General features: G+C 54.4%; 1 pseudogene; it reads left to right on the forward strand.

The window, feature by feature from the left end:
- The first annotated feature begins 929 nt into the window (after positions 1-929).
- On the forward strand, positions 930-5,773 carry LOC118937394 (annotated as a pseudogene).
- The last annotated feature ends 679 nt before the right edge of the window (positions 5,774-6,452 follow it).

The raw sequence follows: 6,452 nt of genomic DNA on the forward strand, positions 1-6,452 counted from the left end.
CCTATGTCAAAATACATTAAGCCGACAAAATAAAAACAGTAGAAAATATGATCAATTCAGGTTCTTTCAGTTGCATTAATCTCTCTACTCAGCCTGTCTGCCTCCCGTTCTATATGAATAGAGCTACTATATTGATCAATTCCCCATTGCATACTGTGTGTTTACTCCTAGCGACATATGTAATGGGGAATTGATCAAAATAATCAAAGGGCAAACAATTTACACAATAAAACAATGAATGTGCAAGAATTGGTGTGAGACAGCTGAGCCATTCTGGAGAGAGACTGGCCTATATCTTCACAACATACAACATACCCTCCCCTTCTTCTTGTCTCAAAATTTGAAATTATACTCAAGATGCATTATCTTCACACATATTTTAGATGCTTTTCACTGACAGCCGCAACTCAACAATCAGCTAGGCTTATTGCCACGCTCACTGCCCAAATTGCGGGCTTCCCAAATAGGCATAGGCCTACAAGCTTGTGATTTGAAACAGTACACAACTATTTAAAAATTCTGTATAGACAGGAGTAATTATAAAATTGTGGCAAATGCATTTCAATTTACTTCCCTAGCCTGTGCCATTTCTCTCCTGTTCTTTCCTTTGTTGTCCAGAAGCCAAAGACACAATCCTAGTAATTTTAGCAACCCATCCTAGTTGTTGCATCTTTAGATTCACCCTCTTTCTAAGTTTCAAATTGAGATTTTCATCTCTGTCACATATGAACCTGCTCTCATCAGGTGCGCTCTTTAGTTTTCCTGCAAATTGCATTTCGGCAAATGTTTGAAAATGTGTTTTATTGGCTGCTTCATTATAGGAGTTGCATGGTATGATAAGATGAATTACAATCATGTAAATGTGATTTTTGTAATTCTGAGCACCGTGGGTGGACGCCCTAGTGTATATTGATCCGGTAAATAAAAAGATGTTCCCGGTCACGCTGTTCAGCTCCACACACCAGAAACCCTGGTGTGTGTGTAAATGATTAGGGGGGATAGAAGGGGTTGAGTTCCTAAGCACTTGGTCTTTCTCATTGAGGGATTGTTAAAAAATGTTCTCTGCTGCGCCTAAGAAATAAGATGACTTTATCAACATTTTGGGTTATATTTTTCCGTCCCTGGAGAACATGAATAGCCTAACACTCATATGTTTTATCTGAATAGAGCAGTGTGGTAGAGGATTATGAAGTAGAGAAAAGCACCATTGCATTTTGTAAATAACTTGATAACTGTCTGACTCTGGAGTCCTTGAAATTCTCACACGATCTCTCGTGTGTATTTGTAGGACTTTCTTATCTATCTTGTTCATTCATGAATTAATATATGTCTGTGACAGTCCCAGACCCCCACAGTCTCCCAGCCCTACAGTCCCACAGCTTCCAATCCTTATAGCCTCCCAGTCCCACAGCCTCCCAGTCCCACAACCTCCCAGTCCCACAACCTCCCAGTCCCACAGCCTCCCAGCCCCAAAGCCTCCCAGCCCCACAGCCTCTCAGTCCCACAGCCTCCCAGTCCCACAGCCTCCCAGTCCCACAACCTCCCAGTCCCACAACCTCCCAGTCCCACAGCCTCCCAGCCCCAAAGCCTCCCAGCCCCACAGCCTCTCAGTCCCACAGCCTCCCAGTCCCACAGCCTCCCAGTCCCACAACCTCCCAGTCCCACAGCCTCCCAGTCCCACAACCTCCCAGTCCCACAGCCTCCCAGCCCGAAAGTCTCCCAGTCCCACAACCTCCCAGTCCCACAACCTCCCAGTCCCACAACCTCCCAGTCCCACAACCTCCCAGTCCCACAACCTCCCAGTCCCACAGCCTCCCAGCCCCACAGCCTCCCAGTCCCACAACCTCCCAGTTCCACAGCCTCCCAGCCCCACAGCTTCCTATCCCTACAGCCTCCCAGTTCCACAGCCTACCAGCCCCACAGCCTCACAGCTTCCTATCCCTACAGCCTCACAGCCTCCCAGCCCCACAGCCTCCCAGCCCCATAGCCTACCAGTCCCACAGCCCCACAGCCTCACAGCTTCCTATCCCTACAGCCTCCCAGCCATACAGCCTTCCAGTCCCACAGCCTCCCAGTCTCACAGCCTCCCAGTCCCACAGACTCCCAATCCCACAGCCCTACAGCCTTCCAGTCCCACAGCCTCATAGCCTCATAGCCTCCCAGCCCCACAGCCCCACAGCCTCCCAGCCCCTCCGCCTCCCAACCCTACAACCCCACAGCCTCCCAGCCCCACAGCCGCACAGCTTCCTATCACAACAGCCTCACAGCCTCCCAGCCCCATAGCCTCCCAGCCCCACAGCTTCCCAGCCCCACAGCCTCACAGCTTCCTATCCCAACAGTCCCACAGCCTCACAGCTTCCTATCCCAACAGCCTCACAGCCTCCCAGCCCCATAGCCTCCCAGTCCCACAGCCCTACAGTCCCACAGCCCCACAGCCTCACAGCTTACTATCCCAACAGCCTCCCATCCCTATAGCCTCCCAGCCCTACAGCCTCCCAGTCCCACAGCTCTACAGCCTTACAGCTTCCTATCCCCACAACACCACAGCCTCCCAGTCCCACAACCTCCCAGCCCCACAGCCTCCCAGTCCCACAACCTCCCAGCCCATAGCCTCCCAGCCCCACAGCCTCCCAGTACAACATCCTCCCAGCCCCACATCCTCCCAGCCCCACAGCCTCCCAGCCTCACAGCCTCCCAGCCCCATAGCCTCCCAGTCCCACAGCCCTACAGTCCCACAGCCCCACAGCCTCACAGCTTCCTATCCCTATAGCCTCCCAGCCCTACAGCCTCACAGCTTCCTATCCCTATAGCCTCCCAGCCCTACAGCCTCCCAGTCCCACCACACTACAGCCTTACAGCTTCCTATCCCCACAGCACCACAGCCTCCCAGTCCCACAACCTCCCAGCCCCACAGCCTCCCAGCCCCACCTCCTCCCAGCCCCACAGCCTCCCAGCCCCACAGCCTCCCAGCCCTACAGCCTCCCAGCCCTACAGCCTCCCAGCCTCCCAGCCCCACAGCCTCCCAGCCTCACAGCCCCACAGCCTCCCTGCCCATATATCCTCACAGCCTCCCAGCCCCACAGCCCCACAGCCTCACAGCTTCCTATCCTTACAGCCTCACAGCCTCCCAGCGCCACAGCCTCCCAGCCCCATAGCCTCCCAGTCCCACAGCCCTACAGTCCCACAGCCCCACAGCCTCACAGCCTCCCAGCCCCATAGCCTCCCAGTCCCACAGCCCTACAGTCCCACAGCCCTACAGTCCCACAGCCGTCACAGCTTCCTATCCCTACAGCCTCCCAGTCTCACAGCCTCTCAGTCCCACATCCCTACAGCCTTCCAGTCCCATAGCTCCACAGCCTCACAGCTTCCTATACCCACAGCCTCCCAGCTCCACAGCTTCCCAGTCCCACAGCCTCCCAGCCTCATAGCCCCACATCCTCCCAGTCCCACAGCCTCACAGCCCCACAGCCTCCCAGCCCTTCAGCCCCCCAGTCCCACATCCCCACTCCTCCCAGCCCCGCAGACCCAAAGCCTCCCAGCGTCACAGCCCACAGCCTCCCAGCCCTTCAGCCCCCCAGTCCCACATCCCCACTCCTCCCAGCCCCGCAGACCCAAAGCCTCCCAGCGTCACAGCCCACAGCCTCCCAGTCCCACAACCTCCCAGTTCCACAGCCTCCCAGCCCCACAGCTTCCTATCCCTACAGCCTCCCAGTTCCACAGCCTACCAGCCCCACAGCCTCACAGCTTCCTATCCCTACAGCCTCACAGCCTCCCAGCCCCACAGCCTCCCAGCCTCACAGCCCCACAGCCTCCCTGCCCATATATCCTCACAGCCTCCCAGCCCCACAGCCCCACAGCCTCACAGCTTCCTATCCTTACAGCCTCACAGCCTCCCAGCGCCACAGCCTCCCAGCCCCATAGCCTCCCAGTCCCACAGCCCTACAGTCCCACAGCCCCACAGCCTCACAGCCTCCCAGCCCCATAGCCTCCCAGTCCCACAGCCCTACAGTCCCACAGCCCTACAGTCCCACAGCCGTCACAGCTTCCTATCCCTACAGCCTCCCAGGCTCACAGCCTCTCAGTCCCACATCCCTACAGCCTTCCAGTCCCATAGCTCCACAGCCTCACAGCTTCCTATACCCACAGCCTCCCAGCTCCACAGCTTCCCAGTCCCACAGCCTCCCAGCCTCATAGCCCCACATCCTCCCAGTCCCACAGCCTCACAGCCCCACAGCCTCCCAGCCCTTCAGCCCCCCAGTCCCACATCCCCACTCCTCCCAGCCCCGCAGACCCAAAGCCTCCCAGCGTCACAGCCCACAGCCTCCCAGCCCTTCAGCCCCCCAGTCCCACATCCCCACTCCTCCCAGCCCCGCAGACCCAAAGCCTCCCAGCGTCACAGCCCACAGCCTCCCAGTCCCACAGCCCTACAGTCCCACAGCCCACAGCCTCCAAGCCCCGCAGACCCAAAGCCTCCCAGCGTCACAGCCCACAGCCTCCCAGTCCTACAGCCCTACAGTCCCACAGCCCACAGCCTCCAAGCCCCGCAGACCCAAAGCCTCCCAGCGTCACAGCCCACAGCCTCCCAGCCCTTCAGCCCCCCAGTCCCACATCCCCACTCCTCCCAGCCCCGCAGACCCAAAGCCTCCCAGCGTCACAGCCCACAGCCTCCCAGTCCCACAGCCCTACAGACCCACAGCCCACAGCCTCCAAGCCCCACAGCCTCCAAGCCACACAGACTGGCCCTTTTGTCAGCCACCAGTCATGTGAATAAAACTCAGAATGGAGCAGAATTTTCCTGCCAAGTCATGTGCAAGTCACAAAGCAGCAATGCCACTTAAAAGAGAAAGCAATAATACATTTTGCAGAGTTAGAGAGAGGGAGGGCTCTGAATGGCTTGTTTTGTTCAGCCTAGCCTGTTGGCTGAGGGGTGAGGGTGCACATTGGCGTTTGTCGTTTTAATAGAATACACTGTGCTCCTTTGTTTGAGACAGCATGCCCTCTCCTTAGGAAATGTCAAGTTTTCGGTTCCAATGAAATCAGGGGTTCATCTTTGAACTCTAGGCACATAATAATAATTATCTCCCTCACAGATTTTGGAATGCTGATTAAATTAAACAATTTGTTTTCAGTTCAGTCAGTACTATTCGTTTAATTGATAAGTCATTGCAAAGAAACATTTAATATGAATACAAATTTGATTTACTCTCCTATTACCACAAGGACAGAGACCCAAACTGATTTTGTCAAGCTGGTATCTGTATTCTCTCACTTATGGTTGGCATCCTGGCACAATTAGCTTTTGTTGGCGAACACGAGGGAGTCAGCGTGATTTGCACAGTGGTTTTAATGGCCTCTGTCAGAGCCAGGAATCTAGTGTGTCACCAGACCAGGACAGTGGTTTTAAAGGCCTCTGTCAGAGCCAGGAATCTAGTGTGTCACCAGACCAGGACAGTGGTTTTAATGGCCTCTGTCAGAGCCAGGAATCAATTGTGTCACCAGACCAGGACAGTGGTTTTAAAGGCCTCTGTCAGAGCCAGGAATCTAGTGTGTCACCAGACCAGGACAGTGGTTTTAAAGGCCTCTGTCAGAGCCAGGAATCTAGTGTGTCACCAGACCAGGACAGTGGTTTTAAAGGCCTCTGTCAGAGCCAGGAATCTAGTGTGTCACCAGACCAGGACAGTGGTTTTAATGGCCTCTGTCAGAGCCAGGAATCTAGTGTGTCACCATACCAGGACAGTGGTTTTAAAGGCCTCTGTCAGAGCCAGGAATATAGTGTGTCACCAGACCAGGACAGTGGTTTTAAAGGCCTCTGTCAGAGCCAGGAATCTAGTGTGTCACCAGACCAGGACAGTGGTTTTAATGGCCTCTGTCAGAGCCAGGAATCAATTGTGTCACCAGACCAGGACAGTGGTTTTAAAGGCCTCTGTCAGAGCCAGGAATCTAGCGTGTCACCAGACCAGGATGAAATGGCACCCTTCTCCCTATAAAAGGGCACTCATTAGGCCCTGGTCAGGCCCTGGTCAAAAGTTGTGCAGTATGTAGTGAATAGGGTGTCTTTTAAGATGCAGCCCAGACCAGTGGTGCTGGGCTGGCTTCCTAGAGAGAGGAGGGGGCGGAAAACTTATTTTCCTTTCACTGTGACAGTGTGACATGGTGCTGTGTGTGGGCATGCTGTATGGGAGCTGATAGAGAGCAACTGAAATATAAGACACTCAGACTGGTGAGTGGTGGTACAGTGGTTAAACTTGAGTAGGATGGCTTTCCTTTCCAAACTTCCCTCATGTCTGGCTGTCTGTATGTCTGTAAGTCAGGACCATGTGTTATTATGAAGGCCAGATTACACTAGAAAGCTGTTGATTGCTTTTCCAGATCAATAATTCACTGCTACCGCTTCTACCACAGCCTCTAGGCTTTGTCTGCTGCTACCACGGCCTCTACGTTTAGTCTGCTGC

This window comes from Oncorhynchus mykiss, chromosome 11, assembly GCF_013265735.2.
Source record: "Oncorhynchus mykiss isolate Arlee chromosome 11, USDA_OmykA_1.1, whole genome shotgun sequence".
In the NCBI taxonomy this organism is placed as follows: domain Eukaryota; kingdom Metazoa; phylum Chordata; class Actinopteri; order Salmoniformes; family Salmonidae; genus Oncorhynchus; species Oncorhynchus mykiss.